This window comes from Tigriopus californicus, chromosome 4 (genome assembly GCF_007210705.1).
Source record: "Tigriopus californicus strain San Diego chromosome 4, Tcal_SD_v2.1, whole genome shotgun sequence".
Taxonomy (NCBI): Eukaryota; Metazoa; Arthropoda; class Copepoda; order Harpacticoida; family Harpacticidae; genus Tigriopus; species Tigriopus californicus.
The window spans coordinates 4,235,575-4,255,342 of NC_081443.1; positions in this window are offsets into that span (position 1 = coordinate 4,235,575).

The window sequence follows — 19,768 nt, forward strand, 5'->3', positions numbered from 1 at the left end:
GTATTAGAGAGGTTTTGTTTATGCAATGTAGTTGTGCATCAGGGGAATCTGGATCTTGAAAGCATGCCTGCGCCATTCTTCTCTTTGTCAATAATGAGAGAGATGAATCTCAAACAGATAGTGCGTCTCAGTGGTCTAAACCCTCAGAGAAAAACAAATGACTCTTTAAGAAAGGCAAGTCCAATGATGGACTCATTAACTTAAAGACAACTGTTCCCACCTTCAGCCCGCCAAACCTCAAAGCTCTTGGCAGATACAAGATCATCTTTGAAAAGCACGGCTTGACATCCTCTGGAATGTTCAAGATGCTAATTGCTGTTGAACCTCTACAAGGGTCACCCTTGACATGACCTCCTGGAGAAGACCGTCTGATCTCCAGTGACAATTCAACAGCTTGGATGAACATCATCTTCAATCATGACAATAATGAAGCCCTTAAGATCAAGCATTCATCTAGAAAACTATATATCATCTTGAACAGTATTATTTTCAAAGTCTCCTTCCAGCCCTTTGTCATTATGAAGATAGTCAAGATGATATGTAACTTTCTTATGGTTGGTAACTTTGAAGTTGTACAAATAAAGTAATCTTTTGTATATCAAGCATACTGGTTATTTATAACGGAAAGTCCTGGTTGATGAGTTCATTCATGTTATTACATATGAAAGATATAATGACTCCAATAGAGACGTGTAAAGTACCGGATCGGATTTCAGCTGTGTGGGCTAGTCAGGCTGCGCCACAATCGCGGCAAGAACTACCATGATTTTAGCACATTCAGTGCTTCCAAAATTTCATTGACAAAATTGTACGCCATGTTTTGGAAATCGTTCGACAATTATTTTGAACCATTTAAGTTCAACATTCACTTAATAAGGATGACATTACATTGCAAGTGATCAAAATATGCAGAAAATACAAAAAAAATAATTGGTGCCAACTTTTTGTCATCAGTAAGATGTGTGTTGACACTGCCTTCATGGTAGAACCAGAGGGCGCACTAATGTGAAATCTCAAAGCTTTACACCTCTCTATTGCACTCATTTTACTGACCATACCAGATGGAACAAACAAAAAAAATTCAAAGCACTTCAGTCTCTGGATTGCCCTCTCCACATGGATACAAACACTAGCAATATCATAACAATGTTTGTTCTGCTTGTTTGTTAACTGACCTTCCAGTCTGCTTGAAAGGTGGCATAATGACAAACGCCCCACAATTGCTTTCATCATTTACAATTTGAGGGAAACCTTTATCTGCCAAGATACCATCACCTGGCTCTAGAAACACCAGAAATTGGAACTGAGTTGTAATCTGGGAATCAGTGACTCAACATCTGTAAGCTCTTGAAATGAACATTATCTCTCCAGAAGGTGACACAGCAATAAGAAACTTTTAAGTTAAACATGTTAACTTGAGTACCAACATTTAACGTGTTGAGCAACAGTTGACTTATCTGACCACGGCTATTTGATGAAGGTACCTTCAAAGTTGAAGCCTGAAGTCCTTGTTTCCTATTCTTTTAATGCTCTATATCCGATACAGTTGCAGAATGCTTCAAATATCTGACAAAACAAGAAAAGCATTAGTTACCTTGTCAGTAACAATTGATGCTTCAATACCTTACTTCTTAGGAAAAATTGAAGGTATGTAATCAGGGTATCCACAGGTCTTGCTTGTCTGCTTTCCTATGAAGTGTTTGTGGCAAATAACTGAGCTCAATGAAGGCTGCCAATCAGATCTGTCCGGATTCTTCCAAGGTACTGTCAACATCCATAACCATCTCTGTTCAGTGTTTCTTGAAGGAGCTGGAAACTTTAAAAAAAAGCTTTTTTTCTGAGAAATCCACTCCACTGTTCATAGCACTATTGTTATGGCAGCCAACCATGCTGCACAACCATCCAAATATCTTTTTGAATTTTTGATCTTTCTGAATGTCTTGTTCCAAGTAACTCGAATTCATGTTTGATAGCTTGGTTGCAGAAATCTCCTAGCCAAGTTGCTAATAACAAACGTGTTAGCCAAGTCTTTTTTGTTTGTGTTTACTAACACTAAGTTTCCTTTTCTTGCCGCCAGATGTCTTATTATGAAACAAGCAGTCCCTATTGACTAACATGCATGCCTATTATGGCATCATCTCAACTAAAGTTATTCACTCATGTTTGATGGGGGAAAAACGCTCATACACCTCTACATCCATTGAAAACTATCAAGCTTCTTTCTGAGAAGCAACGTTTCAAAGTAGTTTAATAGTAAAATCCTTACGGTAGAGTAATAATTCTTCTAATTTACACTCCATAATCTCGAATATCTGGTTATGATAGTCCATGGTAAAAGCTAGTTTTGGGTTGTGAAAGATGGAAATAGTTAATGGAACGTAAGTAAATTAAAATCAAGCAGAAAAGCATCTGATTGTAGATTAAAGCGCCCTAAGATACTGTAAGGATATCTGGCGTTTTTTCTGGCATTCTTTTTGAAGCAAATTTGGAGGTGAATGTCTTGAATTGGTATTTTTGGGGGGACATCTGGCGGTCTTAGCCTGTGGTTATCTGGCAGCACTGCTGTTAGAGTGTATGTCTTCCTTCTCACCTCTTCATCCCGAATCCCGATAGTGGAAAAAGTGGATCCTCATTCCTCCCTTCCTTGGGAGTTTGGACACTCACTGACTGACTCACAGACAGACGGACGGACTCTCGCACAGCGAGCAGGCCTGCCTATTTACCAGCAGGAATCTGGGCCAAATTCAAGCTCAAAAAAGGCCATTGGTTGGCTATTTCACGGCAATACTATACTAGCCATTTGGAGGCCAGCAATATTCATATAAGGTTTGCCCGCCCAGTTTTGTATTCTTTGATGATCAACAAACTTTCTGCCACGAGCCTGAACTGGGTGAGGCACTTTATGAAACATCAGATGGAAAATTTGATTGAAATTTAATTCTAATATGTTTATTGCGACTTGTGGACACGCCACTGATTGAGGAACTATATCAAATTTTATTCAGGGGAACTTTGAAGGGCATTAGTAACGAAATTACAAGTAACGATATTACAGTAATTCGTTCCTTTTTTCGAAAAAGAAACTGTAATTGCATTAAATTTTAAAATTGTATAATTGTAACGACCCAAAATCTAAAAGAATTACTCGTTACTCGTTCCTTTTTGAGCTTCCAGAATGGTCTTTATTTTTCGTTTATCTCGTGACAGCTGCGGAACCTTTAGGCTCAACAGAAATTGCCATTTTTTGCTAATTCCATCTAGCATATTTTGATCAAAGAAAGTCAGGGTTGGAAATTGTGCTTGCTCTTAACTACTCTGAGGGTGTTCTTGGTTTTTAATCAGAAATTCCGTTCGACTGAAGATCTTATTCAGTGCAATTGTCAAGAAAAAAAATATCTCCTTGGCTTGAATATGATGCAACAAATTTCCAAAGCCTCATTTCCACGACTTAAGGGATGGGCTTCTTACAGCGAAGCTTTACCGATTTGACAATGTCTATTGCTGTTTTTCGATCATGACTTTTGCGACACTGTTTTAAACCTTCAACAATCATTATCCCATCCAGAGGCCTGTTTTTTAAAGATCCTTCTTCGGAGTTAGGAGCTTGGACGTTAAGCGGTATGAAAATACACTTGCCTTAGTGGTGATCGGACGGTCATTGTTATTAATGTCCAACCAAGCCTTAACTCGGAGGTACTGGCGTTTAAAAAACTCGCCTCAGGCTGCCAATCTTGACTCCTCTAAGCATTATGATGCAATACATCTTGAACAATTATGTCAAGATGAAACGACAAGGCTCATTATTAAAAAAATGCTGACACGAAATCTTCAAATGCTGTTCAATTTGTTTTGAGGAGAATGGTCTTGATGGGGGAAAACCATAAAATGAAGGTTGAACAAGTAAAAATCCGGACATCAAAAATGGTTACTTTCTCAGCCGTTGCAGTTTTTTTAGAACCTTCATTAATAGATAATCATACAAAAGGGTAATTCTTATTTATTAAACAATCAAGAAAAGTTTTATTCATCTTAAAAGGCCAGAAAACTTACTTTCCCTCTGATCCTAGCCATCAGCTTTTGCATGAGAGAAGAATCGATCCTCCTGTATGCCTACTGCTACTTAGTGTTCCATTAGTCTTTGGTTTTGATGGTCAAGTTTTATTTTCTTCAGAACTCCTTCGAAAATGGCGGATTTTCATCAATTGAACAAATTTCTTGTTTCCATTCCTTCAGTACAATCAATACTTATTTCATCTTGTTAATAACATGTCATTCTGGCCTTAGCTTAGTGACATCTTGCCAAGTAGAGCCAAAACAATGTCTCTACATTAAATAGTACTAACTGTTGCGATCTAGTCCAGCCTAAGCCTTGTAGGACCTTAACATTGACCTTTCTTTGACCTCTTGAACATAAGATTGAGATTTTCTGACCTTCATGGCCACATCTGTGCTTCAATCATATTTAGGATCTTATCAGTATGCATTTTTATCACTTTCATGCTTTCTTTGTACGCTCAGGGTTGTTTTGAAGCGTGAATGTACGTTTGAAAATGTCGATTTTGTCAAATTCTGCCGATGTTCTTCAAAAGCCTCCAGTGTCTCAACTCCTGAAAGAATTCTTTTTTATAAGTTTACACATTTTTCCCCAATAAACAAAACGATATTTTAAAAGAGGCATCGAGGTATTTTTCTTGTCAATTACAACAACTCTTCAGTTTCCTGATTTTTGCGTGTTCAACCTTTATTGGTAATCTAAAATTTTAGTTAAAGTAATTGTTACGAGTAGCGCCATCATATTTTTTTCGAATATTGGTTGTGTAACGAATTGCTTTTTTTGACCAAAGTAACTGTAATTGTAATTCGTTCCTTTTATCGAGGAACGACTATTGCCCTGGAACTTTGTGATAAAACTGTATTTCTTTGGCCGTTTTCAAGTTGGCCTCATCAATTTCCGATCACCAAGCACTCTATCATCATCTATTATTCAAAGAGACGATTTCTTGAAAAGTGGCTTGCTTAAAATTACGAATTTGGCATTCAAATCCATTAGGTGGAAGTTAAGCTAACATATGATTTCACTTGTTTAGACATTCAATCTTTGCTATTGATGCATTTAACAAATCGATCCTTATTTTCTTCGATTTATGTAATGATTCAGACATGGGGGTTCTCATGGAGGAGGGTTGGCTGGAGAAGAAAGGGAGAGTACATGCCCTCTATTTTTTTGGCTTCCTTCCTCTTTGAATGCCCTGCCGGATTTGCTTGTTTGGATTTAACCCACCACTTCCTGTAACTCAGTGCTTGACCCTTACATACTAGAGACATTATCCCAATTAGAAAAGCGCCATCCAAGCCAGATTATCATTATTATTTTCATCTTAAAGCCATAAAGCCATGTAGGGGGTTGACAGGTTCTAGAATGTTTTACTTTCCAAGGGTGACAATTTTCCTTTTGCCAAATTCTTTAGCAGAGTTTAGTTACGTGAAATTATTCTGTGTTTTTAATTTTAACAATTAACTTTTGTGTGCTAAAATATGATTAAATTAAAGCAACCAAGATCTCTTTGGCAAAATCCATCATAGGAGCAATTTGGAGTTTTCAATATTCTGGTAGTCATCAAGTTTGCAGTACATAAGAAATCTGAGAACAATGGTAGCAGTGTACCAGTTGAACAATTTTTCCTTCTTATCCAGAGTATAATGCAAATAGGATTCTAATTGTGATTGATTCTGAATCTGCCATCAAAAAGTCATGTTGTAGTAACATTTTTGGACAAAAATTTTGACTTGAACATCAAAAAAATTGACCTTGAAAATGACAATTTCCTATGGGTTTGAATTTCCGGCCTCCTTTTTTCTACGTTTTTGCGGACTTCCTTACCGCTACTGGGAATGGAATTCCCAGTGGTTCAAGACGAAAAATAAATTCATTTTATTGCAATATTCCGTATTTTGTAAGAATCGACGTAGTTTCTTCACCCTTTTTAGGAGCCAAGTGTTCAATGCAACCAACTTTTCACGATCTGGGAGTCGTTCAGGGAAAGTGTCCCAAGCAAAATATGTATCCTGGTCCAACTTTCTCTCAATTACTCGCACTAAATGTCCCCAAAGGGAATCGCCCTCCCCAATGAGGTGGATGATGGTTAGGAGATGGCCCTGGAGAGAAAAGGAGAGTTTTGACAGACTATTCAAATCTTTGGGCTTGACCTTGGAGAGGCTCTCGATTTCACGTTGGTGGGCCTCAACCTAGAGGACTGGGTCACCATACACCTCTCCCAGTTCACGCAGGGCTTCCAGGTAGTGTTTCCATACCCAGCAATGAGGAGGCGGGCCGCGTCTTCAAGTGAGGCTTTTAGGAGTCCCATCTTCTTCACTGAAGATTTATTGGTTTCGTGTACTAGAGCTTGAAATGCATTGGACCATTCCTCGAATTGAGTTACGTCTCACTTAAACTTTGGCATTTTCACCTCGATGTTAAATCTGGCACCAGAAGTATACCCTGTTGTTCCAAGGGTAGCCGATGCCATCCATGATGGACGTGGGTGATTACAGAGAGCGTCTTGGGGACCGTCTTGGGGGGATTCAGGTACAAAATCACGTCTTCTTTCTCCCAGGCGAGTCATCTCGTTGACCTTGGATTCCATATACCTTGGACGAGGAGCTTCAACGCCAAGATAGACTCCGTGGTCAATCTGGCGGTTGGTTCTATGTCTAACAACCGGGACAACTCGATGATTGGGTCCGTAACCACCATAGCTTTATGAGGGATATAGGAACGTGACTGATTCTCTATGTTCCGAAACTCAACCAGTTCAGCCTGGCCCAACCCAAATACCGTGGGGGCTTCATCCTCACGGCTCTCTAGGTGGTCGGCCACTTCCGCCTTGATCTCCATGACCCGACTGCTTTGTTCATGAAAGTATTCCTCGACTCTCAGGCACTCCTCTTCAGGCACTCCTCCCCATCCACCCCCGTCGCAATGTCAGTGGTAACAATCTTGCCCAGCTCCATGACCAAGGCGTCAGCCTTCACAACCTTCATCCTAAGGAGAGATCTTGACCGCCGACTCGTGCCTCTGATGTGATCACAGAGGTCGTTGATACACCTTGTAATGGCCCGCTTTTTCGAGGCCATTTCCCGCCACGCATCCACCACTCCAGTCTTGGGAACGGTCCCAGTGGACACGCGTCCAGCAGCCTCACCTCGACCGCTCACCATGGGAGTGTCGGACTCGTTCATGGCAGAATAACGTTCAAACCTGATCCCCATTCAATCTGTGGCTCACTATCACTCCATTAGCCTAAATCCGGCTCGAAAGGACCAGTTACAGTTGCATAAGAGAAAAATGCCTTCCGATTCGACCTCACCTCTTGAACTACTCTACTTTCCATTTTCAACTGATCTGTCTCAATGGAGGCCTTAATTTTACCTTGGATCAAATCCAGCTTTCTTTAAAGGCTAGCCACAACTATTGGATTCTAATTGTTCTGGAGGCCCTGCTAATTTGCAACTCATTTTAAACAAATTCTTCCTATACTTTGGAATTTCAGACTGTGTGCCCCGCCCTGTTGAACACATTCAGAGATTGCTCGAGTGGAACAGACGTCCTCAAAAACTAGAATCATTTTGTCTAAGGCTACATCTATAGACGATTCCTTTTTCAGCATTGAAATGAGGTCAAGCTCCCCTAACCTTTCTATAATCAACGGCCAATGTTCCTCTTTGAACTTGAACGTAGCCAGTCCGACCTTTTTGCCCGGTCTTACACTAGAGTACGCCGGGTTTTGAGTAATGATTGACCCTATCTCGAGAACATGATAATCTGATAGATTTCTAGGTGTCACATGGATATACTGGATCAGATCAGGGTCATTGGAAAAGATCAAGTCGAGAACGCTATTCTCTCTGGTGGCCACACCAACATGCTGGGAGAGATTGCGCAAAATCTCTAACTCCTCCAGCTTTTCGAAAGACTGAGATGTCGATTTCGAAATGGGAATGTACCCATCTAGACTAACCTCCCACTACAACGCTAGGGGGAAAATTAAAGTCCCCTACAAAGAAAACCTTTGAGCAAACTGCCAGATCCAACTCATTTCCTATGAATTTGAGAGCTGACAAGAACGAGCTTAGTGAACAAGAGGGGTCTTATATATTGTTACAATGGACAGATCAATACCTTGGAGATAACAAACTAAGCTCCTCCATTCGACATTTTTACATGAATAATGTGCAGGTCATTTCTAACATAGACATACGCCCCCATGCGGAAAAATGGGATTGTCAGGGCGTACTCTATCACATCGAACTAAGTTGAAACCAAGCATGGCTAGTTCTTCATATAAGACCTCTGGTTGAAGCCAAGTTTCTGTCATGGAAATAAACGAGACCTGCTTATCAAAAGCTAGTTCCTCAAGAACCTTGATCTATGTGCTATCGTTTCTATCAAATCATCGAGAGTCTCAGTGCCTTTGCCCTTTTTGCCTACATTTGACTGGTTCATCCCACAGTCAAGTGCGCTGGGTGTGACTAACCCAAGGCCAAGCTATTAAGGCTTCCATAATGAAAGGCTTATTAATGGAGGACGGAGTTTTTCTATGCAGAAAGTCCCTTCAACAAAGCTTCCGTGGCTATTGAAAGCAAAGCTATTTGAGGGATCAAAATCAAAAAGTACTGGGAACGTGAACAAAATTATGGAGAAATGTGCTGGAAGCTTCCTTCAGTTTCAAGAGAAAAACCGTTGGGAATGAGCGAGAGGAAAATAAAAGATCAAAAAGTAAAAGCTTAATTAAGTAGACAGAGCCAAGAGGGCAAAAGGGAGAAATCAGCACGTGTGAATGAGAACCAACAATACAGCAGGCAAACAGCACACACGTGCTGGGCGGAAACCAAGGAGGAAAGTACTCCCTAGGGACAGACAGACAGAATAAAATAGGTGGTCGCGCAAGGTTGGGGCAAATAAAAGAGGAGAAGAGACATGACATTTATACATATCGCACGAAAATAGAGGTTTTGTGTTTGTTATCTAGTAATTGCATTCAGCTTACGAAAAACTGGCACACTGCTCCTGCCTCTCTGCTCCTTTCAGACTCATAACCCGGTGGTTTATCAGAGTCTGTTATTATACCGTCGTCCTCCTTCCACTTCTCGCCTAATGACTAGTACACTGTAGTTGTTATACCTTATGCAGTGAGAATATGTATAATTAGAAGTTTCTTCATTTAGTAGAAAAGAGAGACTACGATGACCTACTCTTGGCTGACCAACTAGCTAGCCTCAGCCAGTTTACACCAACTCGACTACAGGAACAAGCAAAAAACAATGGAATGGAATAGAACAAAAGAAGGTTCTAAACCTAATTTTTTTTATCAAAAATGCGAAACTAAACTGATTGAATACAACAAGTCAACTACATTTAAGGACAGGAAATGAACAGACCAAACAATCAAATAATGAACTGCTCCTTAAATCAAAAATACATGAAATAGCCTAGAACTGGAATAAAAATATTGACAGACGAAAAAAGTGAGATACAACATGAACATAAGAATAAAAGATTTAACACAAAACTACTAGAGACAGGAACAAAAGAAAGCTAAAGAACAAATAAGTCTTATCTTAAGCAGAAGATCAGAAACAACAAAATGTTTGACTGCTCACAACAAAAGACGGGGAAAAGGGTTACTTTAGGCAACGGGGGTTTGAACCCACAACGCCTAGGTAGGGGGTTCTTGCCTTTTTCGCACTGCCTCTTAGACTGCTCGGCTAAACCACCTAGTTAAACATTTTTCGAATTTTAACTTTTTTTGCAAGGTCATCATTTATTTTACCGGCCAAGAACCTGAAAATATTGTGTATTCCACTAATGACAAACCAAGGATGAAAACGTGCAAATGTGGGTTACATGAAAGAAGAAAGCTTTCGATTCAAAACCTATGAATTCCAAACCCAAAAATGTATTGTGACGCTCACCTTCATTCCTTGTAAAGCTAGTGCCTTCTTCATTAAAAGAAACCTACAGGGTGTAAAGAAATTAAGGGCCTCATAAGATCTTTCTGACAAGGTTTCTTTCCGCTCAAAGATTTTTTGGGCATCAAGACCCAGGCTTTCATTAAGAGGAACTGTTGGGAACATAATGCCATATCACAAATGATCTAAGAGGGGTATGCCACTTAAACCGGTACTCAAGAACTAACTCATGACAAATACAAGATAGAGCAAACTTTATTTTTATGATTTTTCATCATAGTCGCCTCCAATCCTAATTCACTTAATACATATTTTAACGAAACTCTGAAATGTAAATAAAAGGCCATTTTCTGACACCTGTCTTAGCACTCCCTGCAAGATAACTTCCAGCTCATTTTGGGACGCATAAAAGATGACCAGCAAAGTTCTTCTTGATTTTGGGGAAGGGCACGAAATCACACAGCCATATCAGGATAGGGAGGAGCATGCTTTTATAATGTTACAATTTTTTGGCAATGAAAGTCTTTGTTTCTCTGCTTGTATGTGGAGGGCTATTGACTTGATAGAGAAACCATCCATTTACATTTTTACCTGGTCTTTTTGCAACACAAGATGCATAAGAAAATATTTTCAAGACTTTCAAGAGAGTAGTTTAAGGCATTAATACTAACACCTTCAGGAAAATGAAATCGAATATTAGACCCCCATAGTCCAAGGAAAGAAAAATCATTGTCTTTTTGTTGCCATTGGTAGCTTTTGCTTTGACTAGGGTCTTGTTGCCCAGCTTTAAATTTGTAATGTCTTGAAAAAAAAACTATTACATGATAGATCACCCTCCCGACAGGACTCTTTTAAAAAATTGTATCATTCCGCTTCAGTTTTCCCTGATTTTACGAAAGCTTTTATGGTTCCATATTGGTCTGCCATTTTGCCTCGCGGTACTTTTGTTATGGGCTAGCTGAATACACTATCGAATTCTTAAATTTGAAAATAACCTTTTGAATTCTAGTTGTTTTTTTGTATTTGGTGTGCTAGGGTTGGAGGGGTAACCTCGCCCGGCCAGCGAAACTAGCCATCACATCATCCGAATAAAGTTCCGATAGGCAGTGTCGTAGTCCGTATCAGATTGGTTCTCCGTCTGTGGGCGTGGGTAGCGTCTAAAAGTTTCCTTGAGAAAGGTTGGGGAGGAGAATCGAACCGGGGACCTCTCTCACGTTAGGAAACTGCGCTAACCACTACACCACGTCTCCTCCCAAGTTTGTCATTGCAACAATGAAACATTGCCTTTTAAAGAGATCTTTTGAGGTTCAATGATCATTTATCAATATTTTGATAATTATAGAAGACATGAACCTAGTACCGGTGTAAGTGACATACCCCTCGTAATTTGAGCCTAAAGGCCATGGGCAACCCTCCCCTCGTTGGCCACCAAAACCAATGTTCGAAAATTCAACTGAGCGCAATCTTGGGGTCAGAACCAACCATAGAAAACCATATGAAGTAATCTATGGAACCAACGCTAAGAGCCTGCTGAAGGCCGGCTAAAGGCTGAAGGGAGTGCATGAGCCTTTTGGTGTCCATGCTCGAACCATTGGTTAACCGAAAACTTTATGCAAGAAATGCAAAACCCTTTAGAACAGACCGGACCGAGAGCGGAAATCTGGGATTTTAAGAATCAGTCTTGGAATGGCCACACATTAGAGGGTCACCAATCTCCTTCAGACTAAAATAGGATCTTTCATCGTATGGTAATATGATTTGTAAGAGTGCCTTCTATTGAAACTGTGCGACTCATTATGATCCAGCAATACTTTGAGGGCGAAGAGAGGCCCTTAATTTCTTAACAACCCTGTAAAAGCCTCGTAATTAACCCATTGTCATACTGGGTGTTCGGTTGAATTAGTAAGTTTTGCGTCGTGCGTGACAAGATAATTGAACTTTAAGAATTTGTAACATATTATTATTATTATTATTTTCATTATAGATAAAAATCCTCAGTCCTACAGATCCCGGTTAGAACTGCACAACAAATTAACAAATTGATTTTATCTTTTTAAGGCATAATCCAGTGCTTTCAAACTCGTCCAGTGTGAAGCTTATGCTAATATGTATATTTGTACCTAAAAATTCTGGTGCAGAGAAACGAGAACCATTACAATAATTCTGATGTTCCTTTCTCCCAAAGAACGTAATTTTTGTAAAGAAATGTGGGAAGACGTTTAATTAATATGTCCTATATATTTTCAATATGTCCTTCATGACAGGATATCCGAAACGAACAAAATATAGAACATGATAAAAAATAGCAAAAATCGTTTGCAATCGAAGTTTGAAACAAGTTTAGCCCCAATGTCAGTAGTAAAAAGCCTAGGTTTTTGAGGTCAAGTAATGACCTTCATGATGATTCATGCCCTTTTCCCCAGAATCCTCGATCTAATGAATTGTCTCCATGATAATGACACTATGTTTTAAGTTTGTTACGCCAAAAGCGACGCCAGAAAACTAATCTTAAACCTACTTAAACATTTACTCAGAATATAGTTTCCATGTTTTAATGTTGATGTCAGAACGCTTTACAACGACTTACTACCAAAGTTGGCCATTCCTAATAGCCTTACTAACGAAGTGGGCCAAAATATCACCCTGGTTATTCTCACATCAAACTAAGGCAATCTTTTTGATTCATAGTAACTCATTACTTGGAGAACTGTCATCACTATAGACATTGAAAATATTCAGATGCTTTGGGTGAAAAATAGAAACAGCATTTCTTTAAAAAAGGCAAAATTTAAAAAAAACAGGCCCAATAATTAAGAAAATGAAAAGATTTGATTCACAGATAGTATTCATTGCTATTGTTTTTTTTATCAATAGTAAGTGTGAAATTTGAAACTCTGTACACCACTGAGTTTTATGAACAATTTTCAATTGAACCAAAAACAGTGTTACTAAATAATATAGTTTACAATACTCTATCTAATGAATTTGTCACCTATCACTGACTTACTGAAGTTCAATAGCCCCCTTACGCTGCACGAAATATGTTTTACGTTCTGCACTCCAGAGGGCCCTTTGTCATTCAGACTCTACCAAATAAAGGGCCGATTGGGCCAATTCCTTGTTATTGAATTATAATGCGTTTGTGTTGTTTTTGACTAATTCTGTCAAAATCTTATTTTCAATTATTGCCTCGGGTCACATAATGTCCGGAAAAGAAATTTTGTTCACGGCAAAGCAGAAGCAGTTTATGTGATGATGATGATGATGATTTATTTCGGGGACTTTGTTGATATGGTGTGAACGGGAATGATAATAATGACAAGAATTTATATGATATGAAAGAAGAGAAGAAGAGAAAAAGAAAAAAAAGAAACAACAGTAGTGTCCCCTGGTAACCCTTAAGCCGCGCGTCTTTTTTTTTCAAGGGCACCAACTCTCATTTGATTTTGCTAGGGATGCATTGAGAGATTTTTCGATTTTGGGCTGGTTGGTGATGTCATGTAAAAATACTGTCAGGAGATGGAGCGTGATTTGTTGGTTTCCTTCGGCTTATCTAAGGACCTTGGCAAGAATAACAGTTCTTCGTGTTACATATTGTTTGGTACGTAGAGGTAATTGATTTCGTTAAATGAGAGGTCCAATTGTGTACTGAGTTGCTAAAATCAAAGGTCGTTTTGGTTGAAGTAATAAAATCACTCCAAGTTTTTGGGAACGAAAACCCGGCAGTTTTTGAAACCAAGTTAGTCTGACTAATGGTAAGTTGAAAACTATTTTTCCGCTTCTTCCTTCTCTATAATGAAACCAGTTTAGACTCGCTGGAAGAGCGCCTTTCACAAACTTGAACATAAACTGGATTATCTTCATTTTCGCTAAATCTTTAACTTTGAGGATTCGCCATTTCCTAAATAAATCATCCGTATGCGCTCGGGTGTTACTCCCCTCTATCCATCGAACGCTTCGCTTTTGAAGAACGACAAGCTTTTCAATGTCTGAAGACGTCCCGTAATATTCAAGCCCATATATTAGTCTACTTTTCACTAACGCATTATATACCATATGTTTGAGATTTTTTGGAACTGTGTGTTTGGCTAAGAAGAGCGTAAACATTATTTTCCTAACGTTTGAGCATACCTGACGAACGTGTTCCTTCCAATTTAGTTGGTCATCAAGATGTAATCCTAAAAATTTCAGGCTTTTTTCTTTATGTTTTGCTCCCACTTGGCGAATAGGGATATCCTTTAAAGATATATTTATATCCGGATCGGATTGGCGAGGTCTAAATACGATGAATTTAGTCTTAGATAAGTTTAGAGTTAGTCTATTTTCTTTGAAATATTTTGCCAGTTCACCTAACCATTGCGTGGATTCTTGTTCAAGTTTATTCAAGTCAGTACCGTGATGCTGCAAAGTGGTATCATCTGCAAACATTGTAATTTTAAAATTTGTCGTCAGAGGTAAGTCGTTAATGTAGATTAGAAATAACAGAGGGCCCAAGATACTGCCCTGCGGTACGCCACAAGTAATTGCTTTCAGTTGCGATACAGTCCCATCTAACTCTACGTATTGCTTTCGGTCTGACAAATAGTTTTGAACCCATCTAATGACATTACTACTGAAACCATATTTTTTTAGTTTGAGCAGAAGAATCCTATGACTCACTGTGTCGAAAGCTTTTCTTAAGTCGAGAAATATTGCTATGAAATAAGCGTCCTGGTTATTAAAGATGTTTTTTAAGAAATTATGCACTGCATCCATAGTAGAATAGCTTGGTCGGAAACCGAACTGAAGGTCGCTCAAATGATCACTGCAAAAAGGCGCAAACATTTGTTGATAAACTATCTTTTCTAAAACTTTTGACAATGAAGATAGTATACTTATTGGTCTATAGTTACTCATATCTTCCTTACTACCCCCCTTATGCAATGGTATCACTTTGGTAATTTTCCAGTCTGCTGGGATATAACCCGTGATTAAAGAGATATTTACAAGCAGAGACAAAGGAGTGGCAATCTCCATTTTGATGCTTTTTAGGACTTTGTTTGATAATTCGTCAAAACCACGACTAGATTTGGAAGCCAGTTTGTTAATTGTTTTTAAAATATCGAGACGGGAAACAGCTTTGAAATAATAATTTCGATGGTGATGAACAGTAGGGATGTGAGCTAAGAAGTCAGTGCTTAAATTACCATTGTTTTGTTCTTTACTTAAACTTTCTCCTATTGAAGCAAAGTAGGAATTAAAAGAGGATGCCATATCGTGTTTGTCGCTCTTGATTGTATCTCCGACATTTAATGAGGAGGGTCTTCCAGTTGTTGCTCTTTCATAACCCAATAAATCTTTGGTACCATTCCAAATTTGCCGCGAATTGCCATGGTTTCTTTCAAAATAGTTATGCCAAAATTCCGTTTTTGCTTTCTTTATCAAAGAGTGATACATATTAGAAAACTTCGTTAGGTTTTGTTTATTCATATGAGACGGATGCTTATGATATTGGGCCATAAGCTTTTGCTTTTGTTTTTTTTATTTTAATAGGCCTTCGGTCATCCAAGGGTTTCTCCTGATCTTGTCAGTGATATTCTTTGATTGTCTCAAAGGACAAGCTTGTTCAAAAGCATTTTCAAGTTCGGACTTAAAATTCAAAAATGATCCGGCTGGATCTGTCTCGGATATGTTCCAGTTTACGTATCTTAGCATAATGCTCAACTTCTGCAAGTTTTTCGGTCCAGTGCATCGGTGTAGGTTTGAAGTTTTATCTGTCGAAGGCACAGAATTCCTGCCCAAGGAGACAAAAGGGGCAAGATGATCGCTGACATCACAGATGAGAATTCCACATTTTAGTTGAATTGAACAATTTGTAAAAATATTGTCAATAAGAGTTTTTGAAGAAGGGGTTATTCTGGTCGATTGATGTAAAAGAGGGACAAGTTCTTGTTTAAGCATAAAGTCATTAAAGCTGGATGTTCTTGGTTTATCAAAATGAAAGTCAATATTAAAATCGCCACATAAAAACAGTTTTTTACTTTTGCAAGTGGTAAATAAGTGGTCAAGACATGTAATTACTTCCTTAATGATAGCTTTCGGGGGTAAGTATAAAGAAAGTATAAAGAAATTTGTAGTTTCGATTCCGATTATCTCAAGATGATCAGAAATCATGCTAAGATCGTTCCTTTTTTTGTATGGAAGTGAATTGTGTATTAGGAAACCTACTCCGCCTCCCCTCTTATCGATCCGAGTTTCAAATTCTAAACTATATTCTTCAAAAGCTAAATTTACTCTGTCTACTTGCCAAACTTCTTGCATTGCCAATATTTTTGGATTTTGTGTGGAAAGAAGTTCTTCAATTTTAAATCTATTTGACACTACCGACCTGACATTATTCGACACCAACCAACTCTCATCCGCTTCCAATTTCTCGACGTATCCTTGTTGGTTCAAAGTAGGCCCATAATCACACCAGTGGTCTCCTTTTAAGTCACGCATCCAACCACCAAAATTAAGTAATTCAAGTCATTCCACACGTTCCGGCCCTCTATCAGAAAAAAATGCAAAGAAAACCCGCACATAATAATACAGACCATAGAAATATAAATATGGGCAATTGCTTAATCGAAGTACGCTTTGCAAACCTAACTTCAACCTATTTCAGGCTCCTCACACCGTATTGGGATCATCGAGAACCTCTTTCCTTTCCTCTCGACAATTATTCCTTGCCAATGGGACGCCTTGAGTAGATAGAGATTTTCCTCGTGTTGTCATCGTATAAGCCGAAATATCGACCATTTTGTTCTTTCTTGATAGTGTGCTCTTTTTTTCAGGATTGTCCTTAGACGTAGACAAACCGATAGGCCCTGCAGGTGACAGATTTGCGTCCGAATGATCAAAGTTTTTTTGTTTGGTGGGTCTCGATGTTCTTTCCCCAATTTCCTTAGTATCTGGTTGCAGGGCGGCCCCGGTACTTGAGAGTTCAGTATATTCTTGTTCACTTGAAGACGTTGAGACGTTTTCTGTGGCTTCCGAGGTCTCATCTGGATTTGATTTTTCTGGGGGATCTTCTGCCTCTCCTTTTGATTCCTCCCGGAGTAGCTTTGCCAATGGACAGTCAGTCATAAAATGGCCTTCTTTCTGACATTTAAAGCATTTCAGGGTCTGATCCCTGTGGATCACGCGGACCTTTCTCCCGCGAATTGTAATGTAATCAGGGATATCTCCAGTGGGTAAAAACAAAGCCCTCATATTTCCATTCGGAATTCCGCTCAGGCGTGGATCGTTCCTATCACTGAAAGTCTCTTCCTCTATGACTGACTTGAGTTTACCAAAAGGCATGGTGCACTTGGCCAGGTCATCCACAGATATCTCGTCCGGCACGTTTAGGAACCGGATGGGTGCGAAACGTTGAGCACCCCTGACGACGCATCGCCAAGTTTTATCCCCATAAGAACTCTGGAACTCGAAGTTGCTTTCAAAGCGATCCTTAACACGAATTCCCTTGTAGGTCCTCAGTCTCACAGTGGTTGATGAGCTTCCTCTCATCGTGAGGATTCCAGACAATTCAGATTTGCGGAAATCCAATTTCTCGAAGATAAAGTCGGCCAATTCGGTTGAGGTGAGATAGCCTCGCTCATGATTGCAGAAGAAGTCCACATAGACAAACGGATATTTCTTGACGGAGTCCTGCTCCTTCACCAAGTTCAGCGCAGTGGCATAAGATGAAGTCGGACTGCTTTCAGATCTTCCAAGATTGGTCACATTTTCGAACCCATTAGATTTGGGCGGAGGAGACCTCATTGTCGCCATGGCTCTTTCTAGGCCCTGTTGGCCTAGAAACGCCTCAGAACGATCACGTTTGGCACCGGGGATAGTTATCACGCCCCAGAAACCAAGATTCACGGATGGAACTGGTTAGTTCTTGCCTAATTGAAAATTCGATTCGCCACAAGAACAAGGACACATGTATCAACTTTGCCGTAGGGTGGCGAAAAAAAGCAATAGCAATCTTCTGTGCCTCTTCCCGTTTTCTTTGGGTCGTGTGACGTTGCAAATAAGGGCCCTTATGTCCAGTTGTGTTGAAAAGAGGCAGTACTAAATGGATTATTTTCTTTGCACTTTTATTTTGGTGTACTTGTGTCACAAAATCTCAAATTGGGTGTTGCAAATTTTACTAAAGCCAATGTTACAAACTTCTTAAAATACATCTATGGCGAACGTCATCATGTCAATGAGTCAGGAGATGGTAGTTGACTGGTTTATTACCAAGAGTTCCTAGCTATTTACACATATTACAGATGACTCAAAGTGAGCGAGCATATTATGCTCGTCACACCAGTTCCCCTCCAACAACAAAGAAAATAACTGGAGTAGGATACGGGCCAACCATCCGGGGTACACGGGCCAACCATCGGGGACTAGGCCGGGATGCGGCGACTAGGCCGCGATGCGGCGACTAGGCGATATGGCGGACCAATGAGTCAAGAGATGGTAGTTGACTGGTTTATTACCAAGAGTTCTCAGCTATTTATACATATCACAGATGACTTGAAGTTATCTAAATTTCAGATGGCACGAACTATTAACACTCTCTTATAAATTTTATTGAAGATCAGTTAGAAAAAGAGTGGTTTTCATATTTTGGACTGTATTTTGGTAAAAAAAACGTGGCCAATATTTGGATTAATGTAATGCTAAGTTGAACTACATGAACAGTCTTGTTCATTAACAAGTTAAGTTCAGGATTGAAACAAAAAAACCGCACCACTGGAGACAGGGCTGAATTTCCTATGCAATAGCAAATGTAACAAATGGCTCATCAAAATATGAAAGTGCAACATACATACTAAGATGCATTATTAATGTCTTTGGTACAAAAATTTGACAGAAAAATGTCCAATTTTAGGATTTTTAGACGCCGAAACTGTTATTTTTTCGGAAATTTGTCAAAACCACCTACATGTTTAAAAATACCCCAAAATGACAAGACAATCTCGCATAAACTCAAATCATTCATAAGAAATTTAACCACATTTTTTTATGAGTCTTCACATGATTTCAAAAGTTTTGAATGAAGCGATTTTAAATTTCATTACTAACTCACGGACTTCTGGAGATATGGACTGCCAACGGTGGCAAAAATTTCTTATCTCCGAAACCGTTCACTTTGTTCCTAATAAGCACTTGCTACGACTTCAAGATCTAGTTGAATAGCGTTTGAAAACCCTTGATTAGAGCCCTCTACCCTTGACCAATGAGAATGAGGGACCCAAGAAAAAAATGTTTAATCAGAGAGAAGGAGAATCAACTGACCTTTACTGATCATACCGCAGCTAGCCTTATAGGCTTTACTTATTGCTACAAGGACTGTAATCCTTGGTTCCATAAAAATAAAGAATCATAATTTTTCTAATTGTTAACTCCTAAATTATATACAACAATTGGCCAATTTATGAATTTGAATAAATATACATTCAACTCCCTGTTTTCAGCAAAAAAAAGGGGGGGGGCGGCTGCATTTGAGCTCTACCTCCCATCATGGGCTCTATCAAACCAAAACCAAAATCATTTTGTGAACAAAAAAGCGGCCCCATGATGATGGTCTACGTAGACCATTTTAAGGTTTTTTGAGCTTTAAACGAAATTGAAACTTGAATGATAATGTTATGAGGAGTTAGAGAGAAGTTGGTATATTTTAGAGTTAGATTTCTGAAAAACAAGAGAAGCAACTAAATATTTGCCTTGAAAGCAGTGATAGTAATCAAGAGAGCCTTCGCACTTACGCTTTTTGAAAATCCCAGGCTCAACCAACTCG